This window comes from Somniosus microcephalus, chromosome 12 (genome assembly GCF_052327205.1).
Source record: "Somniosus microcephalus isolate GS21.2 chromosome 12, FLI_Smic_1.0, whole genome shotgun sequence".
Classification (NCBI taxonomy): domain Eukaryota; kingdom Metazoa; phylum Chordata; class Chondrichthyes; order Squaliformes; family Somniosidae; genus Somniosus; species Somniosus microcephalus.
The window spans coordinates 31896056-31921960 of record NC_140998.1 but is presented as its reverse complement, the minus strand read 5'-3'; the positions used below and the strand labels follow the sequence as shown (position 1 = coordinate 31921960).

General features: G+C 49.8%; 1 protein-coding gene and 1 pseudogene across 1 annotated transcript in view; both read right to left on the bottom strand.

Moving 5' to 3' along the window:
* The window catches only part of LOC147109109 (cation channel sperm-associated auxiliary subunit beta-like), a 556551-nt gene that overhangs the window by 209908 nt on the left and 320738 nt on the right, over nt 1-25905 (bottom strand). The window lies entirely within an intron of this gene.
* Nucleotides 2436-3033, bottom strand: LOC147109110 (large ribosomal subunit protein bL28m pseudogene; annotated as a pseudogene).

Here is a 25905-nt window from a genome sequence, read left to right as displayed (position 1 = left end):
CAGTGAGTACAAGCCCAAACTATTTAATCTCTCTTCGTAGGTCATTCCCGCCATTCCAGGTATCAGCCTGGTGAATCGCCGTTGCACTCCCTCCATGGCAAGAACTTCCTTCCGCAGATGGGGCGACCAAAACTGTACACAATACTCCAGATGCGGTCTCACCAGCACCTTGTACAGCTGTAGTAAGGTATCCCTATTCCTATACTCGAACCCCCTTGATATGAAGGCCAACATACCATTTGCCTTCTTGATCACCTGTTGCACCTGCATGCTCTCCTTCAGTGACTGGTGCACAAGAACACCCAGGTCCCTCTGCACTTCCCCATCTCCCAATCTATTGCCATTTAGATAATAATCTACCCTCCTGTTTTTACCCCCAAAGTGGATAACCTCGCATTTATCCACATTATAGTGCATCTGCCACGTATCTGCCCATTCCCCCAACCTGTCCAAATCGCACTGTAGCCTCCTGACATCCTCATCAGAGCCCACCCCTCCTCCTAGTTTAGTGTCGTCAGCGAATTTGGAAATATTGCATCCAATTCCCTGATCCAGATCATTTATATATATTGTGAACAGCTGGGGTCCCAGGACAGATCCTTGCGGCACCCCGCTGGTCACTGCCTGCCACTCCGAAAACGAGCCGTTTATTCCAACTCTCTGTTTTCTATCCGCCAGCCAGTTCTCTATCCACGTTAATACTTTGCCCCCAATCCCATGAGCCTTAATTTTGCATGATAATCTTTTGTGTGGAACCTTATCGAAGGCTTTCTGGAAGTCAAGGTACACCACATCCACTGGCTCTCCCCCATCTATTTTACCAGTTACTTCCTCAAAAAATTCCAGCAGATTAGTCAAACACGATTTACCCTTTGTAAATCCATGTTGACTCTGTCCGATCCTTTCCCCATTTGTCAAGTGCTCCGCTATTTTATCCTTAATAATGGACTCTAGCATTTTGCCCACAACCGATGTAAGGCTTACTGGTCTATAATTCCCTGCTTTCTCTCTACCCCCCTTTTTAAATATTGGGGTAACATTAGCTACCCTCCAATCCACGGGTACTGTTCCCGAGTCAATGGAGTTCCGGAAGATGATCCTTAGAGCATCTGCTATCTCCAGGGCCACCTCCTTAAGTACCCTAGGATGTAGTTTATCAGGCCCCGGGGATTTGTCGGCCTTCAGTCCTCTCAACTTACCCAACACCATATCCCTGGAGATACTAATTTCTGTCAGCTCCTCCCTCTCATTAGTCCCTATGTTTGCCGATATTCCTGGGAGGTTATTTGTGTCCTCCTTTGTGAATACAGAACCAAAGTATGAGTTTAATTGGTCTGCCATTTCCTTATTCTCCATTATATATTCTCCCGAATCGGACTGCAAGGGACCGACTTGGGATTTTACCAGTCTTTTCCTCCTGATATACCGATAAAAGCTTTTGCAGTCTGTCTTTATGTTTGCTGCAAGTTTACTTTCGTATTCTATTTTCCCCTTCCTGATTAATCCCTTTGTCCTCTTTTGCTGTATCCTGTACTGCCCCCAATCTTCCGGTCTGGTGCTTTTTTTTGCCAGTTGATATGCCCTTTTTTTTTATTTTATGCTGTCCCTAATTTCCCTCGTTATCCACGGTTGAGTCACCTTTTTAGGTTTATTTTTATGCCAAACCGGTATAAACATGTTCTGGAATTCTTCCATTCTATCTTTGAATGCTTGCCATTGTCTCTCCACTGTCAATCCCCCCAGAAACACCACCCAATCAATCTTACCCAATTCCCGTCTCATACCCTCGTAATTCCCTTTATTTAAGTTCTGGACCTTAGTCTCTGATTCAATTTCCTCACTCTCCATCTCGACTGAGAGCTCGATCATATTATGATCGCTCTGACCCAAGGGGCCTCGTACAAGAAGATTGCTGATAAGTCCCTTCTCATTGCACAATACCCAGTCTAAAATGGCCTGATCTCGAGTCGGCTCCTCAACATATTGGTCCAGATAACCGTCCCGAAAACATTCCAGGAATTCCTCCTCCTCAGAATTTTTACTAATTTGGGTAGTCCAATCAATATGTAAATTAAAGTCACCCATGATGACAGCTGTGCTCTTATCGCACGCTTCTCTAATTTCCCTTTTTATGCCTTCCCTCACCTCCATATTACTATTTGGAGGCCTATATATCACACCCACTAACGTTTTCCTCCCCTTGCTAGTAACTTCCATTCCCAAGTACCCCCTTTAAACTTCGCCTTCCTCTTAAGTTTGGGTGAAAGGCTCTCAGAGGGCAGTCGTTTCTCATACAGAAAAAGTAAATCCCCACATCGCACTGCCTGGAAAGACCATAAAGCTCATTGACTCTCGGCAGGCACAATAAATGCTAGCCCCACCCGCAATACCTGCTGCCAACTCCGATCTGCAGATCTTAAAGTGCACATACTTGATTACGATTTATTTTCTACAATTACTGGCTCCGACAGTCTCTGCGTGCTCAGTTGCTGGGCTAGCTCCTCAGAGTAAACTTTAAACAGCGGCACGGGATTCTTCTTCTCAAACAGCTTCTGTTTCTCCACAGCTTCCTCAAGGCTCAGCTTGATCACTCTGCCTCCTCTTCAGGAATCATGAACGCCTTATATTTGTTATAGATGAGCTCCCATTTCTCTCCATCATCAGGGTAAAGCTCAGTGTCCTTGCGAGCGAGTCTCAGCAGCATTGCATGTTTCAGATCCATCCCCAGCTTCAAATTCAAGTCAACCTTTGGAGTCTTGACACTGTTGGCACATCTGAACCCTTGTACCTAGCCCTCTCCTCCCCACAACCCATGCTGCGAGTCTGGGGTGAAGTAGATGGGAATCGGTACACATTCTGATTGCCCGGTCTGCGGGTTCCGTTTGTATTTAACTCCGTGTGGTTTAAAATGAACGGCATGGGCTCCTGGGTCTTGTTGAGGGAGCGGAGATAATGGGCTGGTAAGCATCCATGGATCCCCTGCTTCAGCAATAGAGCCTCCCAGATCCTAGGTGGGTACTTGTGGAGCGACATGCTTGCAGGCATCAGGATGGGGCAGTCGCACCGTCTGTACCATCTAATGAATCTCCTCAGCCAGCAATACAACAGACACGTAACCACCAACCACCCCACCCCTCCGAGTCAGTAGTTTCCTATGGAGAGGATTCTGTAGGGTTTGTGTTGCCACCACAAAGAATGCCTCTCGCAACAGCTTGTATTGTTCCCAAGTGTGGTCGCCGCTCAGTCCCCGGGAACTACACGTCCCCACAGAAAAAGTACTGAGAGAATCCCGAGACAATGCTTAGCATGTTCCAGGGCTCCGTATCTTAGCAAACGCCGTTCCAATTTGGATCGGCTCTGTGAGGTCAAAAACGACTCTCTGTGAAGATTCCTGGGCATTGGGTATTGTTAAATCCGTGAATCTTTAGGTAGTGTGTCCTTCAAATAATCGACAGAGACTGCAGAGGAACAATCAACAGGTGTTTACTGGATGAGGGTTGCTCTAAAACTAAACAGTACAGATCCCTACTCAGGGTTATATACAGGTGTGGTCACTGCCGGTAAGACAGTATACAGGAGCTGTAAAAAGTAGTTCTCCCCTTAAAGGTACATACACTACAATTCCTCCCCTTTTAGATTAACAGTACCATAACATTCATTTAACAATTAACACCTTTAACATGCAACATTAATTGAAAATAGTCCATTTATAAATTCAGTCTTTGGGGCGGCTTCCTGATCCTTTCTGGATAGCGCCTTTCCTGAGTGTCTTGCTCTTGGTGCGGAGGTGATTCTGGCCCCCTGTCGTCGGTTGGTTCATCAGCTTCCGATGCTACTGTTTCTGGGGTAGATGCTACCTGTATGTCGGGTTCATTACCAGGTACACGAGACATGGGGTTGACTCGTTCCTGTGATGCTAGGATCTGGTCGACATGGCATCTCACAATGTTCTCCCCAACATCCACTGTGTACATTAGTGGCCCCTGCCGTGTGCATATTGTTCCTGGTTGCCATTTCTCTGTTCGGTAGTCGCGGGCCAAGACTGGTTGCCCTACATTGAAGCTCCTTGTCGGCTTCTCATTGATGTGCTGGAATTGCTTATTCTCAACATCTCTTCGTACATTTGGTCTGAGCAAATCCAGACGAGATCTCAACCTTCGGTTAAAGAACATCATGGCCGGGGTCTGGTTGGTGACTGCATGTGTCGCATTTCTGTAGGCTAACAGGAAATTGTCCACCTTATGCTGCAGTGGAATGTCGTCATCGCACATGGCCCTTACTGCCTTTTTAAAGGTTTGTACAAACCTCTCAGCCAATCCATTTGTGGCTGGATGATACGGGGCGGATGTGTAATGCCTTACCCCATTCCTTTTCATAAATTTCCGAAACTCTTCGGACACAAACTGTGGTCCGTTATCAGAGCAAATCTGCTCTGGCAAGCCGTTCCTGGCAAATATGGTCCGTAGGACTGCAATCATTCTCTCCGTGGTGGTGGAGGACATTTTGATCACCTCAGGCCAATTCGAGTGCGCATCCACGGCTATTAAAAACATTGGCCTAGAAATTCATTGACGCCACTTTTGGGGCGCGAAAGTGGGGCATCCGCTAAAGTTTGCAGCCGCCGCCAAATCGATGCCACTTCTCCGATATTCATTAGCTTCGCCCTAGGAGTTCGGGCGAGCGCTAAAACTGGTGCTGGACGCCTCTCTTTGGGCGCTAAGCCGGAGGTGGTGATCGATAGCGCCGAGGCCGGGCGCAGCGCAGTTGCGGCCATCTCGTGATTGACAGCAGACACCCTGGCGCCGACCAGCTCTTAAGGGGGAAGGGTCGACTGTGTCTGCTGCCACGCCCTGGATAGTGGAGCCCTCCAGCTAGGCCTGAACACTGCTGCTGGACCCAAATAGCGCCTGAAGACACGGAGAAGGCCCGTGAACGTGCGCAGCGCTTCTCAGAGCGTGATCTGAGTGTGCTGATTGCTGCTGTGGAGAAGAGGCGCCATGTTTTGTACCCGGACAATGGCAAGAAGGCGACGGTCCGCGTCTACAGGAGAGCCTGGAGGCATGTCGCCACCAAGCTGTCAGCCAACAGCGACGTCCCCAGGAGCGGTGCCCAATGCCGCAAAAAGTTAAAAGACCTCACACGCATTGTCAGGGTGAGTACCCTTTCCAGTGACCTCCTCATCCTGGCATGTGCACCTCACATTATGGGCAAAGGGACCTGAAAGCTCTAATGGCCAGCCTTCATCCAGCAGCTATGGGACAGGCATGAACATCAATTGCACATCCTGCACTTAACACACTGGCCAAGCTATTCCACCATGGGCGGCATTGCACACCAGATCATGGCGACACACTGGCCAGGCTATTCCACCATGGGAGGCAGTGCACACCAGATCATGGCGACACACTGGCCAGGCTATTCCACCATGGGAGGCAGTGCACACAAGATCACAGCGACACACTGTACTTAGAGGCTGTCCTTTCTCTTGCAGGACAAGCTGGTGAATAATTGCAATAGCCGGACTGCGACCGGGGGAGGCCGACCCCATATCCAGCCACTCACCGACCTGCAACATCGCGTGGAGCGCCTCATGGGTGGCCGGGTGATTGGGCCCGTTGCATGTGGAGATGCCGACCCTGTTCTGGGCAGCAATGGTAAGGACATCACCTTTTGCACCTCTCTCGTCCCACTTGCGCATCAGATCTACATCCTTTGCCACTGTCCGACCAATGCGCTGAATGCCACCACTCATGCATCCCGCACTGACGCCCTCTCCTCACTCTAAAGCTACTCTTGTGCCTTCCTGCTTTCAGATGGTGAAGAGGAGGTCCCTGAACTTGCCAGTGACAGACCCTCCGAAGAGGAGCAGGAGGAGGAGCAAGAGGAAGGCGGCCCATCAGGGGAACCCTCAGCCGCGGTCACCCAGGCCAATGTGGGGGACACGTCTTCCCTAGAGGGCAGCGTGGCGGAAGTGTCGAAGGGGAGGGGAGCTCCTGGGACCTGCGGGCTGCAGAAAGGCGGGAGGGGGGTGGAAGCTCGGCGGCCTTCTCCCCAGAGGAGGGAAGCATCGGAGGGGAGTCCAATTGCTGGGCCCAGCGGCCTCCAGCAACGCAGGAAGGGTCGGCCAGCTCGGCGGCCTTCTCCCCAGAGGGAGAGTCCAGCCTCCAGTCAGGAGATGCTCTTCGCCGAGGAGATGGAACGCCTCGAAGACTTGTCCGCGGACTCGGAGCGCCGGCACACGGAGCTCATGGCGGCAGTGGCACGGTTGCCTGAGTCCATCGATTCCCTCTCTCGGAGTGTGGCCGAGTTCGGGCCCTCAGAGGCCACCAGTAGGGCGGAATACCGGGCAGATCAGGCAGCGAGTCGGGCGGAATTCGGGGCAGCTCTGTCAGCGACTGGCGAGGTGATCAGTGGTGCCGTCCAGTCACTGGCTGCTCTGATGCGGTCAGTGAACAGGTCAACACGGGCACTCACTGCTGCCACACTCGCTGTGTCAGCCAGGCATCGCCAGGGCACCCGGCGCGCTGCAGCAGCACAGCGGTCTGTCCCTCGGCAGATTGGTGCGCATGCTGCAGTGCTGGCCCGGGCGAGTGCCAGTGTCTCAGGCGACCAGCGAGCGCCTGCCATCCGCCAGCTTGCCGCCATTCCTCCAGCCGCCACTGCCAGTCCCCCAGTGGAGCTGCCAGGAGCTGCTGCAGCGACTGATGCTGGCCAGCCACAGCTGCAGCAATCAACAGCCGCCCGCTCGACGGCCAGACCTCGACTAGGCCGACCCCCAAGGGCATCTGCCGTCACGACATGTGCCCCTCAGGAGCCTGCCCCCAGCCTTGCAGCAGCCAATGGCCTTACTTTGAGGCGGAGCAGCAGGGCGGGCAGGGGCCACCCAAAGATGGCCAAGGCATCGCCCTAGCGGGCAAAATAGTCAAATGTGTGGCCATTTGTGTTTGTTTCTTGAGGCCGAGAATTGGATGTTTGTTTTTTGAAGGCCGATGATGTGATGTTTGTTTTTGACGAAGGCCGAGAATGACGGCCATTTTAGTTGCCCTATTTTGTTAATCCTCTCCAGGTTGTGGGAGCGAGTAATATGTTTGAGTGTTTTTTGGGGGTTTCGTCTGTTTTTGGTTTTCATGTGGGAAGGGCCCAGAGTTTGTACAATAAACCATTTTATTTATTCACATTGTCCATGTTTGATCTTTGAAGTGTTTGTTGCCTTAACCGGCTGAGGGCTTGCGGAGCGGCTGCAATCATGTTCTTTCATTGGCACAAGCCATTCCCTGACAGGGGGCCTAGAAGTGACGTTCAATAAGCCGCCGACGGGCGGCCCTTGGACCTTGTGCCTCCCTCCTGGGCTGGTACTCCTCGTCCTTGTCGTCCTCATGCTCCTCCTGCTCCTCCTCCTGAGGTGGTGGTCCAACGTGAGGTGGCAGTGCCTGAGTCCTGCGGATAGCCAGGTTGTGCAGCATGCAGCAAACGACGACGAATTGGGAGACTCGATCCTGCGAATACTGGAGGGCTCCCCCGGAGCGATCGAGACAGCGGAACCGTTGCTTGAGCACGCCGATTGTTTGTTCTATGAGGTTCCTCGTCGCTTGATGGCTCTCGTTGTATGCCTCTTCAGCAGGGGTCGTGGGCGCGGAGTGGGGTCATGAGCCAGGTACACAAAGGATAGCCTTTGTCCCCGATAAGCCATCCTCTTGGGGGAGGCTGTGCCTGGAACATGTCAGCCACAGTTGTCTGTCGCAGGATAAAGGCATCGTGGCTGCTGCCTGGAAAGCGGGCATTGACAGCTAGGATGCGCTGCCTGTGGTCACACACCAGCTGTACATTGAGGGAATGGTAGCCCTTCCGGTTGCGGTAATCCTCGGCATGCTCAAGAGGTGCCCGCAAAGCCACATGCGTGCAGTCAATGGCGCCCTGCACCATGGGGAAGCCCGCTATTCTTGCAAATCCCACTGCACGCTGCTGCTGCTTGTCCAGGGTCATGGGGAAGGAGATGAATTGATGTCTCCTTCTGAAAAGGGCTTCGGTCACCTGGCGGATGCAGCAATGCACGGCGAACTGGGAGATGTTAGCGATGTCCCCAGTAGAGGATTGGAAGGAGCCGGTGGCATAGAAGTTGAGAGCCACCGTCACCTTCACTGCCACCGACAGAAACGTCCTGCGCATCAGCTGTGGCTGCAGATCTCTCTGAAGCAGCCGGCAGATGTCTGCAACCACCTCCCTTTGGAATCGCAGCCTCCTAACACACATCGCGGCAGACATGGTCAGATAGGAGGTCTGCTGGCGGTATACCCTGCATGGGTAAGGCCTCAGTTGGCGACGCCTGTTGCCCCCTCTGCGTCTAGCCAGGGCTGCCACTCTCTCACGGCGTCTGTAAGCCCTTCTGGCATAAGGCTGAAATTCAGCTTTGCCACCCAATGCAGCCCCCATTATATGCTGGCAAACACTGAGCTCTGAATGAAGGCAAAGATAATTGGTGAGCTCTGGCCTGAGCCAAAAATACCTGTCCAAGTGTTGGTCCAAACCAGTAAACTCTCCTCCTTGGTCTCTGTCCAAAAAACCGTTGCACAAGAGTGAATGCTGCAAAATGGCTGGCCTTTATACTGCTGGGTAAGTGCCCTTTAATTTGCGCTCCCCGCGGCCCGGCTGGGCTGTGTACCGTTCCACTTCACAGTCGCTCGGGCCGCCCGGCGCACAATGGGCCGGCGTGAGTGAAGTTCCGGTTCGGGGCGCACAAAAGGCGTTGCACTAGCAAATGACGTCATGATGTGCGCGCGCAGCAGGGCGCGCGCTAAGACTTTGCGCCGGTGCTAAATGTGTACTGAAGTTGGGGCGAGGCGCAGATCGCGCTGCGCCCGGCCGCTAAGCGCCTAGCGCTCGAAATCTACTCCTCCTAAGGTGCTAACGGCTGCCGCGCCCAACTGAATTTCTAGGCTATTGAGTCCATGAATGGACCAGCAAAATCAATATGCACCCATTGCCATGGAGAGGAGGGCCACTCCCATGGGTGTAGAGGGGCATGTGGTGGTGCATTTTGGACCTTCTGGCATCCTGAGCAGCTCTTTGTCAGGTCCTCAATTTGCTGATCGATCCCCGGCCACCACACATAAGCCCTAGCAAGGCTTTTCATTATCACCCCTCCCAGATGGCCTTCGTGAAGCTCATTGTGCAGTCTCTCCCTTAACTTGGGTGGCATTACCACTCGGGATCCACACATCAAGGTCCCCTGGCATACTGACAGCTGTTCTCTTCTGGATGAGAATGCTGGCAACAGTGAGTCACCATGTGTTGGCCATCCCTTCACCATCAAGTCATATACCCGAGACAGTGTCGGGTCATTTCGGGTCTCCTTCTCTATATCCGCGTTAGTTACTGGCAAGCGTTCAATTATAGTCGAATAAAATATTTCAACAGGGACCACTGCTGTTGCTTCCTCCGCAGTAGGCAGTGGCAGGCATGATAGCCCATCAGCGTTTCCATTCTGTTTCGTGCCCTTATACTCTATTTCATAATGGTTTGCCCCTAGAAAAAGGGACCATCTTTGTAGCCATTGCGCAGTCATCACTGGAACGCCCTTCTTTGGATTAAAGATGGAGACAAGTGGTTGGTGGTCCGTCAGCAAGGTGAACTTCTGCCCATGCAGATAGTGGTTGAACTTTTTCACTCCCCACACTAGGCTGAGGGCCTCCCTGTCAATCTGGGCATAGTTACGCTCGGCTGAGGTTAGTGACCGAGAGGCAAAGGCTACTGGCCTCTCCGAGCCGTCCGGGAATTAGTGCGACAGCACCGCTCCAATACCATAGGGTGATGCATCACACGCCAACCGAATTGGTAGTGCTGGGTTGAAATGAGCCAACACCTCTTTTGATGTGATCAATTCTTTGCACTTCTGGAAAGCTTGTTTACATTCGTCATTCCACTTCCATGGTACCCCCGTTTGCAGTAGGGTGTTCAGTGGGTGTAGTACTGTAGACAAATTCGGCAAGAACTTATGGTAGTATTTCACCAGCCCGAGGAACGACCTCAGTTGTGACACATTTTCCGGTGCTGGAGCCTTGACTACTGCCTCAATATTTTCAGGGGACTTATGTAACCCCTCTTCATCAATAACGTGGCCACAATACGAGATCTGCTTCTGGAAAAACTCGCATTTGTGGCGATTAGCTCGGAGCCCATGTTCCTTCAATCTAGTGAGCACCTGCTCCAGGTTGGCGAGGTGATCGCTGTCATTTTCGCCCGTGACCAGGATGTCGTCCAAATAACACTGGGTCCCTGGAATCCCTTGCAGGACTTGATCCATTGCCCTTTGCCAAATAGCCGGAGCTGATGCTACTCCGAACACCAGTCGGTTGTATTGGCAGAGACCTTTATGAGTGTTGATCGTGAGGTACTGTTTCGAGGCTTCTTCTCCCTCCATTTGCAGGTACGCCTGGGCCAGATCAATCTTAGTGAAGCGTTTTCCTCCAGATAGCGAGGCGAAAATATCTTCAATCTGCGGAAGCGGATATTGTACCGTGTGAAGGACTGGGTTCACTGTCACCTTAAAGTCCCCACAGATGCGAACCTTCTTTGGTTCCCCAGGCGTATTGCTCAACGACCTCTTCATTACAGGAACGATGGGTGTAGCCCACTCGCTCCAGTCCACTTTGGACAGTACTCCAGAACGTTCCAACCCTTCCAGCTCTGCTTCGACGGCTGGGCAGATCGCATAAGGCCTGGCCTTAAAAAACTTTGGGCTTGCATTTTCCTCTATTTTGACCATCGCTGTTATGCCTTTCAGTGTTCCGAGTCCCTCCTGGAACACTTCTTGTGCGTCAGTTAGCATTTTTGACAGTCGTCCAGGTGTGATGTCATCATCCTTTTTGGCATCTATCGTCAGTGCTTGTATGGCATGCCAATCTAACTGTATCTTCCGGATCCATTCACGTCCTAGTAGTGGTGGTCCTCCATCTGACAATACATGTAGGTCCATTTTTGGTGTTTCCTTGCCGTTGTATATCACGTTCACCCTTATTTTTCCTTTGGGGTAGACTTTTTGCCCCGTGTACGTCTTCAAGACATTGGCCCAGAAATTCCAGAACGGGGCTTGCAGCGCGTGCAAGCCCCGTATTTACACTTACCCCGCGCTACTGACGATCAGCTCCAGGGACGCCTGGACTTGCTGAATGAAAAAGAAGAATCCCGGGCAGCGTATGACGTCACGCCGCCCAGGAGTGCAGCCAGCGCGAAGCCAGGAGCGTGCAGTGTAAGTGAGACACGCCCCTTGAGGTCTCAGTTTCACTGGACACGCCCCCAATGTTTCTGTCAAGCTGCTAGGCATTTTTACATGCAAAGCAGCAGTTTAAATAGGTTTTTGGAAGTTTTTTGAAGATTTTGGTAACTTTTATAAACTTTTTAAAATGTTTACATTATTTTGAGTAATCTGAAGTAGTTTTAAAGAGAATTAAAGCAATTTAAAGACTTTTAAAAGCCCTAAAAGAATTTTTTTAATTCCATTTATTTATTTAGCAATGTCGTCGTCATACGTGTCTTCACACTGTTCCCTTTGGGGAACTGTATGAAGTGGTGGAAGGATTTATGGCCGTGATTAACGCTCATTCCGTGACCGTAACCATCTTTGAACCAGCCATTAGGGCGGTTAGTCCTATGGCGGGAGGGTTTTACGGGCTGCCACAAGCTATACAAGGAGGGGGGGCCACCCACACCCACGGACGCAAATATCCCACTGGATGTCAACCCAGAATTTAGAGCCGGAGCTCCGACTCCACTTGCCGGGACTGTCTGGAGCGGGGTTCGAAACCCTACCCTGATCTAGCCCAGCGGCGGGGATCCTACCGCTATGACAAAGGCCCGATCCGATTAGCAACGTGAAATGGCAGCATAGGGCTCCAGTCACGGGGAGGGAAAAGGCGCAGGAAACGTATGGGTGTCACCTTTTGTGCGGAGTGGGCCTTTTGCGTAGCAGTAAGCATCCCCGCCGCTGGGCCAGAAGGAGTAGGGTTTTGAACCCCACTCCAGACAGTCCCAGCAAGTGGAGTCGGAGCTCCAACTTTAAATTCTGGGTGGACATCCAGCGGGATACTTGCGTCCGTGGGTGTTGGTGGCCCCCCCCCCTCAGATGGGTTGTGGGAGCCCGTAAAACCCTCCCGCCATAGGACTAACCACCCTAATGGCTGGTTCAAAGATGGTTACGGTCACGGAATGAGCGTTAATCATGGCCATAAATCCTTCCACCACTTCATACAGTTCCCCAAAGGGAACAGTGTGAGGATACGTACGATGATGACCTCTTGCGCAATGCACCTCCTTGGACCCTCAGTCGCAGATGCGAGGGGGCAAGTCATGCAATTGTTAAATTTTTCATTTTATTGACATGTAAAATGTTGGCCCAGTAATTCCCTTCCAACTGCGCGAGTACGGTCGGGGTACTTACGCATCTGGCCGGATGAAATGCCGGTTTTCAGCATGCACAGTGCTTTTGGGGAAAACCGGCATTTCCTGTCCTCTGAACGAAGGGGTTCAGAGGCAGAACGCGTGCGACTGCACAGGCAGCGCGTGCGCAGTATAATTCGCCGCTTTCATTACTGCTTTCAGTGAGGTCAAGTCCTTACAACTTACACATGAAAAAAGCATGGGTACAGTTGCTCCAGAGGCTGCGGAGGAAGATATTTCTTATCGTGGAGCTTCTGAAAGTATGTATGTCTGTATATATTCCTTTGCGTGTTATGTATATATTCCTTTACTTATGTGTATGAATGTATTATTTAATTATGACTTTCAGAGAAAGTAACTTATTTGAAAATCATAATTAAAAACATACATTCATACAGATTAGTAAAGGAATATAAAACATACATACATATACGTAAAGGAATATATGTGGACATACATACATAACTCATTCTCACATTCCATTCACACAGCCACAATTGCTCCTTTTACCTACCGTTCTGAAAACCCTTGTTAAAAAAAAAAAATTTTAACTTTAAAACTTACTTAAAATTTCTTAAAATAACTTCCCTCCCTTTCCCAAACAAAAATATTGCATTTCAGAAGCTCCACGATAAAATGTTTCTTCCACCGCAGCCAATGAACCACTTTACACTTGCTTTTTTTAAGTGTAACTTCTGAGGACTTACCCTCACGGATTTCATGAATGAAATCTACGAAGTTCACTGCGCAAGCGCTGCCTGTGCAGTCGCACGCGCTCGAGGTCTGGAAATGCCGGCGTTCCCCGCATGTGCTGTTCATGCTGAACGCCGACATTTCCAACGGCCAGATGCGTGAGTACCCCGAGCGCACTCACGCCTTTGGCCGCGAATTTCTGGCCCAACCTCTGTATCTCTCAAGGGTATATGTGAGATTAGCCGCTTGTAGTCCCTTCGGTTTATGACTGTTAGGGCTGATCCTGTGTCCAATTCCATTTTCACTTGGACTCCATCTATCTTGAGCGTGACCCAGATAGTTTGGTGATCCTCCATTTTGATTACATTATGTAGTTTCAGACAACCCAGCTCCTTGCTTCCGGAGTCTGTATCACTTTTCTGTTCGTCTGAACTACTCTCCGTCACCTTATGTACCTTTTTGTACTTCTCCTGTGGAGATTTCTTGCTGCTGGTTTTCTTTCCCGACCTGCAGACTCTTGCTATGTGTCCTACTTCTCCACACTGTCTGCACACTTGGTCCTTGAACCAACAATCCTTATGGTCGTGTGTTGTTCTGCCGCAGCGATAACACTTCCCTGCTCCATATGACATTTCATTTGTGCCATATTCTTGCGGTCTCCGTTGTATCTCTGCAGCGCCCCGTGCAGCTGCTTCGTGTGATACTGCCATGCTGAAAGCCTTGTCCAGCATAAGATCCTTTTCTGATAGAAGCCGTTTCTGGGTTCCTTCACTTTGAAGCCCACACACAAACTTGTCCCTTAAAGTATCTGCTAGTCCCGTTCCAAACTGGCAGTGTTTCGATAACTTGCGCAGTTCCGTTAAATACTCAGCATTACTTTCGTCTTTATGCTGGTTCCTTTTGTGGAACTTAAATCTTTCTGTTATCAGCAGCGGTGTGGGGTTTAAATGTTCCTGTAGGATTGCCACTATGCCTTCAAAATCCTTTTCCACTGGCTTCTCTGGGGTTACTAGGTTTCGCAGTAAGCCATATGTTTTTGCACCCATGGAATTCAACAATACCAGTGCTTGCCTGGCATCTGGCACTTCATTCGCCTTGCAGTACATTTCTATGCATTCTACGTATGTCGCCCAATCTTCGACTTCATTGTCAAACGCTGTGACACTGCCACTCTTCGGCATCCCTGGGTGTGGTTAGACTGGCTAAAAATGGCGTCTCCCACGCTCTCCCTTCTTCTCCGCTGGCTCAAAATGGCGTCTCCCGTGCTTTCCTTTCTTCCCGCGCTTTCCTTTCTTCTCCACTGTGGCTCAAAATGGCGTCTCCCGCGCTCTCCCTTCTTCTCCGCTGTGGCTCAAAAATGGCACCTCCCGTGCTTTCCCTTCTTCTCCGCTGCGGCTCAAATGGCATCTCCCACGCTTCCTTTCGTCCCCCCCGCAGACACTGCTCAGCCCTTGAACGCCGGCCGCGCTCTGCGCGTTTTCCTGCGTGCCTCTCTCGTTGATGCCGCTTGGTCCAGAACCCCGGCTGTGCGCTTTACCCTCTCTCTTTGGCGCCGCTCGGTCTTCAACCCCAGCTGCGCCCTGTGCGCTTTACCCTCTCTCTTACCCATCGACGCTGCTCGGCCTTTTTCTGTGCCGTCGGTCGGCTCCCGCCGCCGCTGTCCGGGAAGGGTCTGTGCCGTACCTGCTGCCAGCCCGCTGCGCTGGATCGTCGCGGCTGGAGAACCAAGCCCAGCTCTCTACAGCCTCCTCTGCCTGCTCAAGTCCTCTCAGGATGGTCGACGCCCGCACTGATGGAATCGGCCTTCTTCTGCAGAGTTGCAGGTAGGTTCGAATCGCCTCGTCGCCAGTGTTAAATCCGTGAATCTTTAGGTAGTGTGTCCTTCAAATAATCGACAGAGACTGCAGAGGAACAATCAACAGGTGTTTACTGGATGAGGGTTGCTCTAAAACTAAACAGTACAGATCCCTACTCAGGGTTATATACAGGTGTGGTCACTGCCGGTACTACAGTATACAGGAGCTGTAAAAAGTAGTTCTCCCCTTAAAGGTACATACACTACAGGTATTGGGCCCCTCCCCCAGCTTCAGCTCTCCAGCTCACTGTGTGCGACCTTTTAATTTGAGTATACAGGACCTTACAGATCACTGCATGGCCGCGCATCCACGCACCTTAGAGGGAACAGTGGTCATAAATAATTCTTACAATATGGCGCCCGAATGTCAGGGATCTGAACGCTAAGACAGACCACCGGAATAGATTAGTAGAATGGGCTGTGTATACTAACTGCTACAAAAGACCAACAAAGTACCTGAAGAAGGCCTATTACCATCTCGTCTGGCTTTGAATACCTTTTATTGTCTCTTTTGTTCGATCGCAGCCTTGCCTTCGATCTATTTTCTTTTCTTTCCAGTTTTGAAGAAGGGTTTCGACTCGAAACTTCAACTCAAATTTCTCTCCACGGATGTTGCCTGACCTGCTGAGTTTTTCCAGCATTTTCTGTTGTTATACCTGAAGAAGGAGCTGTGTGCTCAATGTGAGGAGCTGTATGCTCAATGTAAAGAGCTGTGTGCTCAATGTGAGGAACTGTGTGCTCAATGTGAGGAACTGTGTGCTCAATGTGAAGAACTGTGTGTGAAGAGCTGTGTGCTCAAAGTGAAGAGCTGTGTGCTCAAAGTGAGGAGCTGTGTGCTCAAAGTGAGGAGCTGTGTGCTCAAATAGCAGTGAGAGAGAAGTCATGACAAGTGGTGTGCACTGTGTGTGAGAATGAACGTTCAAGCCAGAAGAACAAGGAGGCTTTCTGGTTATTAGCCTTCAAAGAGGAGTGGCAGAAAGCACAACAAATAGTGATGGGACAAAAGCAAAATACTGCAGATGCTGGAAATCTGAAATAAAAACAGAAAATGCTGGAAATACTCAGCAGTTCAGGCAGCATCTGTGGAGAGTGAAACAGAGTTAATGTTTCAGGTTGATGACCCTTCGTCAGAACTGGAAAAAGTTAGAGATGTAACAGATTTTTAAGCAAGTGCAGGAGCAGGGAAAGGGGGCAAGGGAGGAAAGAACAAAAGCAAAGGTCTATGATAGGATGGAAGGCAGGAGAGATTAGAAGACAAAAAACTTTGCGGAACACCTCCATTCAGTCCGTAAGGGTGATCCCAAGCTTCCGGTTGCCTGTCACTTTAATTCACTGCTCCAATCCCACTCTGACCTCTCCGTCCTCGGCCTCTTACATTTGTTCCAATGAAGCTCAACGTAAGCCTAGGGAACAGCACCTCATTTTTTGATTAGGCACTTTACAGCCTTCTGGACTCAACATCAAGATCAACAATTTCAGACCATAACCTCTGCCCCCATTTTTTTTTCACATGACAGCTGTTGACTCATCTTTTGTTTCTTAACTTGTCCCATTACCATCTCCTTTTGTCTTGCACCATCATCCCTTTTGTCTTTTAATCTCTCCTGCCTTCCATCCTATCACAGACCTTACCTTTTGTTCTTTCCTCCCCTCCCCCCTGTTGCATCGCTAACATTTTCCAGTTCCGACGAAGGGTCATCGACCTGAAACGTTAACTCTGTTTCTCTCTCTACAGATGCTGCCTGACCTGCTGAGTATTTCCAGCATTTTCTGTTTTTATTTAAGTAGTGAAGGGGTTAATTGTAAAGAGGAGTGAAGGGTCGAGACAGTATATCACAGAAAGTACAGAGGTTGTGCAGGAGGGTGTGGTGTTAAATCAACAGATTTACGATCAGGCCTTTCACAGCATACGGATACGATATAATTGTGATTACAGAGAAATGGCTGCAGGGTGACCAAGGCTGGGAGCTGAATATCCAAGGGTATTCGATATTTAGGAAGGACAGGCAAAAAGGAAAAGGGGGTGGGGTGGCGTTGTTAATAAAGGATGAAATCAGAGCAATAGTGAGAAAGGATATTGGCTCAGAAAATCAAGATGCAGAATCAGTCTGGGTGGAGCTAAGAAGCACCAAGGGGCAGAAAACATTGGTGGGAGTTGTCTATAGGCTTCCAAACAGTAGTGGTAATGTAGGGGATGGCATCAAACAGGAAATTAGAGATGCATGTAACAAGGGTACTACAGTAATCATGGGTGACTTTAATCTACATATAGACTGGCCAAACCAAATTAGCAATAATACTGTGGAGGATGAATTCCTGGAGTGTGTACGAGATGATTTTTTTTAGACCAGTACATTGAGGAGCCAACTAGGGAACAGGCTATCCTAGATTGGGTATTGTGCAATGAGAAGCGGTTAATTAATAATCTTGTTGTGTGGGGTCCTTTAGGGAAGAGTGACCATAACATGATAGAATTTTGCATTAAGATGGAAAGTGAAGTAGTCCAATCCGAAACTAGGGTCCTAAATCTAAACAAAGGAAACTGCGAAGGTATGAGGATAGAGTTGGCTATGACAGATTGGGGAGCTTCATTAAAAGGCATGATGGTGGATAGGCAATGGCTAACATTTAAGGAACAAATGCATGAATTGCAACAGTTATACATTCCTTTCTGGTGCATAAACACAAAAGGAAAAGCAGCCCAACCATGGCTAACAAAAGAAATTAAGGATAGTATTAGATCCAAAGAGGAGTCATCTAAAGTTGCCAGGAAAAGTAGCAAGCCTGAGGATTGGGAGCAGTTTAGAGTTCAGCAAAAAACGGCCAAGAGATTGATTAAGAGGGGAAAAATAGAGTATGAGAGTAAATTTTCAAGGAACATAAAAGTGGACTGTAAAAGCTTCTACAAGTATGTAAAAAGAAAAAGATTAGTGAAGACAAATGTAGGTCCCTTACAGTCAGAAACTGGAGAATTTATAATGGGGAACAAGGAAATGGCAAGAGCAATTAAACAAATACTTTGGTTCTGTCTTCACGGAAGAGGACACAAATAACTTCCCAGAAATGCTAAGGAAGCAAGGTTCTAGTGAGAAGCAGGAATTAAAGGAAATTAGAATTCGTAAAAAAAATAGTGCTGGAGAAATTAGTGGGACTGAAAGCTGATAAATCCCCAGGGCCTGATAATCTGCATCCCAGAGTACTAAAAGAGGTAACCATGGAAATAGTATTATAAAGGATGTGATAACAGGACACTTAGAAAATATCAATGGGATTAGACAAAGTCAACATGGATGTATGAAAGGGAAATCGTGTTTGACAAACCTACTGGAGTTTTTTGAGGATGTAACTGGTAGAATAGGTAAGGGAGAACCAGTGGATGTGGTGTACTTGGATTTTCAGAAGGCCTTTGATAAAGTCCCACATAAGAGGTTAGTGTGCAAAATAAAAACACATGGGATTGGGGGTAATATACTGGCATGGATTGAAAATTGGTTAACAGACAGGAAACAGAGAGTAGGAATAAATGAGTCTTTTTCGGGGTGACAGGCGGTAACTAGTGGGGTACTGCAGGGACCAGTGCTTGGGCCCCAGCTATTCACAATATATATCAATGATTTGGATGAGGGAACCAAATGTAATATTTCCAAGTTTGCTGATGACATGAAACTAGGTGGGATTGTGAGTTGTGAGGAGGATGCAAAGAGGCTTCAAGGCGATTTAGACAAGTTGAGTGAGTGGGCTAATACATGGCAGATGCAGTATAACGTGGATAAATGTGAAGTTATCCACTTCGGTAGGAAAAACAGAAAGGCAGAGTATTATTTAAATGGGGATAGATTGGGAAATGTTGATGTACAAAGGGACCTGGGTGTCCTTGTACACCAGTCATTGAAAGCAAACATGCAGGTGCATCAAGCAGTTAGGAAGGCAAATGGTATGATGGCCTTCATTGCAAGAGGATTTCAGTACAGGAGCAAGGATGTCTTACTACAGTTATACAGGGCCTTGGTGAGACCACACCTGGAGTACTGTGTGCAGTTTTGGTCTCCTTACCTAAGAAAGGATATACTTGCCATAGAGGGAGTGCAGCGAAGGTTCACCAGACTGATTCCTGGGATGGCAGGACTGTCGTATGGGGAGAGAGTGGGTCGACTAGGCCTCCATTCACTAGAGTTTAGAAGAATGAGAGGGGATCTCATTGAAACGTATAAAATTCTGACAGGGCTAGACAGACTGGAAGCAGGGAGGATGTTTCACCTGGCTGGGGGCTCTAGAACGAGGGGTCACAGTCTCAGGATACGGGGTAGGACATTTATGACTGAGATGAGGAGAAATTTCTTCACTCAGAGGGTGGTGAACTTGTGGAATTCTCTACCACAGAAGGCTGTGGCGGCCAAGTCACTGAATATATTTAAGGAGATAGATAGAATGCTAGACTCAAAAGGCGTCAAGGGGTATGGGGAGACAGCGGGAATATGGTATTGAGATATGTTTCTATGTTTCTATATAAATGTTGTTAAAGTGTTCCATTAAAAAGCCTGGGTTAGCTAATGTAGTTCCATTATTCAAGAAGGGGAGTAGGGAAAAACCGGGGAACTACAGGCCAGTGAGCCTAACATCAGTGGTGGGAAAATTATTGGAAAAAATTCTGAGGGACAAAATCAGTCTCCACTTGGAGAGGCAAGGATTAATCAGGGATAGTCAACATGGCTTTGTCAAGGGAAGATCATGTCTGACTAATTTGATTGAATTTTTTGAGGGGGTGACTAGGTGTGTGGATGAGGGTAACGCAGTGGATGTGGTATACATGGATTTCAGTAAGGCCTTCGATAAGGTCCCGCACAGGAGACTGGTCAAGAAGGTAAGAGCCCATGGAATCCAGGGTGCCTTGGCACGTTGGATACAAAACTGGCTTAGTGGCAGAAGGCAGAGGGTGATGGTCGAAGGTTGTTTTTGTGACTGGAAGCCTGTGGCCAGTGGGGTACCACAGGGATCGGTGCTGGGTCCCTTGCTGTTTGTGGTCTATATTAATGACTTGGATATGAATGTAAAAGGTATGATCAGTAAGTTCGCGGATGATACAAAAATTGGTAGGGTGGTAAATAGCGAGGAGGGTAGCCTCAGTCTGCAGGACGATATCGATGGGTTGGTCAGATGGGCGGAACAGTGGCAAATGGAATTTAACCCGGAAAAGTGCGAGGTGATGCACTTTGGGGGGACTAACAAGGCAAGGGAATACACAATGAATGGTAAGACCCTAGGCAAGACGGAGGGTCAGAGGGATCTGGGTGTGCAAGTACACAGATCCCTGAAGGCAGCGGAACAGGTGGATAAGGTGGTAAAAAAGGCATATGGGATACTTGCCTTCATTAGCCGAGGCATAGAATATAAGAGCAAGGAGGTTATGATGGAGCTGTATAAAACACTGGTTAGGCCACAGCTGGAATACTGTGTGCAGTTCTGGTCGCCACACTACAGGAAGGATGTGATAGCTTTGGAGAGGGTGCAGAGGAGATTCACCAGGATGCTACCAGGGCTGGAACGCTTCAGCTATGAAGAGAGACTGGGCAGATTGGGTTTGTTTTCCTTGGAGCAGAGGAGGCTGAGGGGGGACATGATTGAGGTGTTCAAAATTATGAGGGGCATAGATAGGATGGATACTAAGGAGCTTTTTCCCTTAGTAGAAGGGTCAATAACTAGGGGGCACAGATTCAAGGTAAAGGGCGGGAGGTTTAGAGGGGATTTGAGAAAGAACTTTTTCACCCAGAGGGTGGTTGGAGTCTGGAACTCACTGCCCGGAAGGGTTGTGGAGGCTGGAACCCTCACAACATTCAAGACGCATTTGGATGAGCACTTGAAATGCCATAGCATACAAGGCTACGGACCAAATGCTGGAATATGGGATTAGATTAGACAGGGCGTGATGGCCGGCGCGGACACGATGGGCCGAAGGGCCTCTATCCGTGCTGTATAACTCTATGACTCTATGACTCTATGGCTCTTGGGGGGAGGAGGAAATTCGTGTGGTTTGCGCCACATGTTAGTGCCACAAGATGGCGGTAAAATCCTGTTGACAGCAGTAACGACAGCTGATACCGGTTCCAGCACCACACACCATATCAGTGTTGCTGGTAGCGCTGCCGCTGAATGCGATCACCAGGGACCTCGCCATCATGGAGATCGTGCCATCAGTGAGTGTACAATGCTCCCTGGATGTCCTATTTCCCAACTGCGTTATAGCCACTTACCTTAACGGCAGCGCAGAACAACAACAGGGAGAGCTGGCATCTACCAGCAGGAAGCAGGCTGCAGCAGCGATATCCAAAGGTACCATCACCAATCAGCTCCAACTAACATGATTCTGCAGTTCCAGTGCCTGTTTGCTACTTCTTGCAACTGAAACAGCTTCCTTTAATTATTTCAAGTTTTTTTGGTGACAGGGAGTGTTGATTCAAATGCAGAAGTCACTCATTATTTGTTAAAGGCTTCTGCTCACAACACTTCCTCACAGTCATGGGGCTGCGGGATTGCGGGATTACCTCAGGAGGACGACGAGGCAGAGGAGGAGGAGGATGAGGAGGAGGAGGACAAGGAGGTGGAGGCAGCAAGACAATTGGCCTTCTGGATGGGCTGTCCATGACTGGCTCATCAAACTCAGATTTGCATGAATGAAACCCCAAATCCCCGTAGCTCACCACATCCCTATCATACAATCTCTGCCTCATGCCATATCACAGCGTCCTCCTGGGCACAAAGGTGAAATGAGAGCAACCACAAACTATTCCAAACACACTTAATAAATTTATCTATAAACATATCACACATATCACATGAATTCCAATAACTAATGACCCTTGTGCCTGCCACAGTTGAACAGCTGTCATTGTGACATGGTGTGAGATATGGGTGTTAGTGTTGTTAGGTAGCGATTGTTGGTGGGTGAGTGCTGGGGTTGTGGTGCGCCACCTCCTTCCACATAGTCTGGCAGACTTGTGGCAACGGCCTCCTGCCAGTTGGGGGGTACAGGACTGCCCGCCTTCACTCCACCGCTAAAACGAATGCCTCCAAAGTTTCCTCGGACAACCTCCGGGCTCTCTCCCGGGGGCAGAAATTTTCCATCTGGATTTGTAAATAAGTGCTCCTTCTCCTTGTCATTCTTCTTATGGTTGTTGAGGCAACTGCAAACCCAACAATGCTGAGAATGAGGTGCTGCAGCATCAATGAACTTCCCCTTTACATAGTGAAAAAAGCCTGTGGCAATCATTGCTTCCATTTCGACTGCCCCGATATTGGTCTATCTTTTGGATCAGTCTTCACGGTAGAAGACACTAAAAGCATCCCAATAATAATAGATAATCAAGGGGCTATAGGGAGGGAGGAACTTAAAACAATTTCTATCACTAGAGAAAAAGTACTAGGCAAACTAATGGGGCTAAAGGCCGACAAGTCCCCTGGACCTGATGGCCTGCATCCTAGGGTCTTAAAAGAAGTGGCTGCAGAGATAGTGGATGCGTTGGTTGTAATCTACCAAAGTTCCCTGGATTCTGGAGAGGTCCCAGCAGATTGCAAAACCGTAAATGTAACGCCACTATTCAAGAAAGGAGGGAGACAGAAAGCAGGAAGCTGTAGGCCAGTTAGCCTAACATCTGTCATTGGGAAAATGCTGGAATCCATTATTAAGGAAGTAGTAGCAGGACATTTAGAAAATCATAAGACAATCAAGCAGAGTCAACATGGTTTTATGAAAGAGAAATCGTGTTTGACAAATTTGCTAGAGTTCTTTTGAGGATGTAACAAATAGGGTGAATAAAGGGGAACCAGTGGATGTGGTGTGTTTGGAATTCCAGAAGGCATTCGATAAGGTGCCACGTAAAAGGTTACTGCACAAGATAAGAGCGCACGGTGTTGGTGGTAATATTTTGGCATGGATAGAGGTTTAGCTAACAGAAAACAGAGAGTCGGGATAAATGGGTCATTTTCCGATAGGCAATCAGTAACTAGTGGGGTCCCACAGGGATCAGTGCTGGGGCCTCAACTATTTACAATCTATATTAATGACTTGGATGAAGGGACCGAGTGTACTGTAGCCAAATTTGCTGATGATACAAAGATAGGTGGGTTAGCAAGTTGTGAAGAGGACTCAAAGGGGGAAAAATTCGGTTGGCTGTGCCACCCATTAGCGCCTAAAGAGGCCGAGAAGTGGGGCGCTAACCAACTCGCGCCCGGGCACAGTGAACCCTGCACCTCTTCCCATATTGCGTGGACATTTTGCGCTGGCGCTAAACCTTAGCGCCCGCTCACCGGCGCACGCAAATCATGACATCATTTCAGTGTGCAACGCCTTTGGGGTGCCCCGGACCGGAAATTCAGTGGCGCCCCCTGCGTTCAGCCTGGCGCTAACAAGGACAGGTTACCTGGAACATTTCTCAGTCGCTGTCGGGCTCGGGGGGTGCTATTTAAAGGGGACTGTTCTGGACTATTCTTGGTAGCCATTTTTGGACCACAACTTCTTGGAGAGAGAGAGAGAGTTGCTCAGAGACAAACGGAGAGCCATTTCTGCAGTGAGCCAACGCTGGCAGAGGAACTTTAGCCTTCTGAACATCACTTTGTAGTTGGTGAGTTTCTCAGCCGGAATAACTTTCAGTGCACTCTTACTATGGGGGCTGCATTGCATGCGAACGTCGTGCTTCTCAATCATTTGGACAGGGCACAGAGACGCAGGGATAGAGTGGCAGGCATGGCCAGACGGAGGAGGGCCTACAGACGTCGCCCCATGAGACCGTACGCTGCCAGGGTTTTCCGCCAGCAGTTTTCATCTATCAACATGTCGGAGGAGCAGGGTTTCCGAAGGCTGTGCTTCAGTAAGGAGGTGGTCACTGAGCTCTGCCACCTGCTTCAGCCAGATCTGCAGCCTCAACTAAGGTGCAGGACATCTCTGTCGGTGGCTGTGAAGATCGCTGTGGCTCTAAACTTCTATGCAAGCGGCTCCTTTCAGGCCGCTACTGGAGACATTGCCAACATCTCACAGTTCGCGGTGCATTGCTGCATCCGTCAAGTGACTAATGCCCTCTTTAGAAGGAGACGGCAGTACATCTCCTTCCCAATGACCCCGGACAAGCAGTGAGAGTGCGCAGAGGGCTTTGCAAGGATAGCGGGCTTCCCCATGGTGCAGGGCGCCATTGACTGCACGCATGTGGCTTTGCGGGCGCCTCTAGAGAATGCGGAGGATTTCCGCAACCGAAAGTGGTTCCATTCTTTGAATGTGCAGCTGGTCTGTGACCACCGACAGCTGATACTCGCTGTGAATGCCCAGTTTCCAGGCAGCAGCCACGACGCCTTCATCCTGTGCCAGACTTCTGTGGCAGACCTTTTCGAGGCTCCGGCTCACCCAGGAGGCTGGCTTCTCGGGGACAAGGGCTATCCTCTGTGCCCCTGGCTAATGACCCCGGTCCGTTCGCCCAGCACCCCTGCTGAAGAAGGATACAACGAGAGCCATCAAGCGACCAGGAACGTCGTGGAGCACACAATCGGCGTGCTGAAGCAACGATTCCGCTGTCTGGACCATTCTGGAGGAGCCCTTCAGTACTCACCTGAGCGAGTCTCCCACTTCATCATTGTGTGTTGCATGCTGCATAACCTGGCAATCCTCAGGACCCAGCCAATGCCACCAGACATTGAAGCGCCAGCAGAGGAGGAGGAGGAGGAGGAGGAGCAGCAGCACCAAGACGGGAGGGAGGAACAAACTGCAAGGGCCGTCCGTCAGAGGCTTATAGCAAGTCGCTTCTAGGCCCCTCTCAGGGAATGCTTGCTGCCATTCCAAGAACATGAATGGAACCATTCTGCTACCCCTAAGCCGGTCAAGGGCATAATTTGTCCAAAGAACAGACATGGCCATTGTGAATAAAGAAAGTTGTTTATTGTACAAAATGTGCTTCCTTCCCGCCTGACAAAGCAATGGCGACAGAAAGCAAAACATACAGACTGCCACATAAGTGACTCTCACACCCGGGAGACTGTCCAAAACATAAGTGGCTCTCACACCCGGGAGACTGTCCAAAACATAACTAACATTCAGACCAGCATTCTCTGCCTTGAATGAAACAAATAACAGGAATCAGCAGCACCTTCTACTTTTTCCCCCTCGATGGTGATCTGCTTCCCTTTCGGCATTGGCCCCTTCCCGCCCTGCAGCTCCTCCGTAATGGGACCCCAGTGGCTGCAACAAGGCTGGTGGAGGCCTGCTGACTGTCCAAAACCACAGATGCCCCTGAGGGACGGCCTGGACGAGCTCTGGGCATGGAGGGCCCGGCTCCTGACTGCTCCAACTCTGCATGGGCGGAAGCAGTCTGTCCTGCAGGTGGTGGCAGCTGCAGTGGAGAAGCGCCAGTGGTGGCATCAGGAATGCTGTCATCCTGAGAGCGGACAGCAGCTCCCTGGTCGGCCGACACACTGGCACTCTGACGGGCCAGCACCGCAGCATGCGCAGCAATCGGCTGGTGCACAGATTGCTGGCCTGCTGTGGTGCTGCAAGGGCCCCGGGGAATCCTGCCCGATCCAGTGAGGGTGGCAGCAGTCAGTGCTCGCGTGGCCTCAATCTGAGTCTGTATGAGACCAGCGAGTGACTGCGTGGCAGCACTCAGCACTTGCGTGGCAGGTGCCACTGCTGCGTTGAAGCCCTGGACAATCCTTGCCAGTGCTTCGCTGAAGTCCTGCACACTCCTTGCAAGTGCTGTACTGAAGTCCTGCACACTCGCTGCCTGTGCTCCACTAAAGTCTTGGACACTCCTTGCCAGTGTCTCAATGGATTCAGGCATCCTTCCCACTGCAGCCATGAGCTCAGTGTGCCTGAGCCCAGCCTGGGCGCTCATTTCAGCGAGGGCACGCACCTCCTCTGCGTTCTGTGCAGCAGGACTCGCGGCCCGACT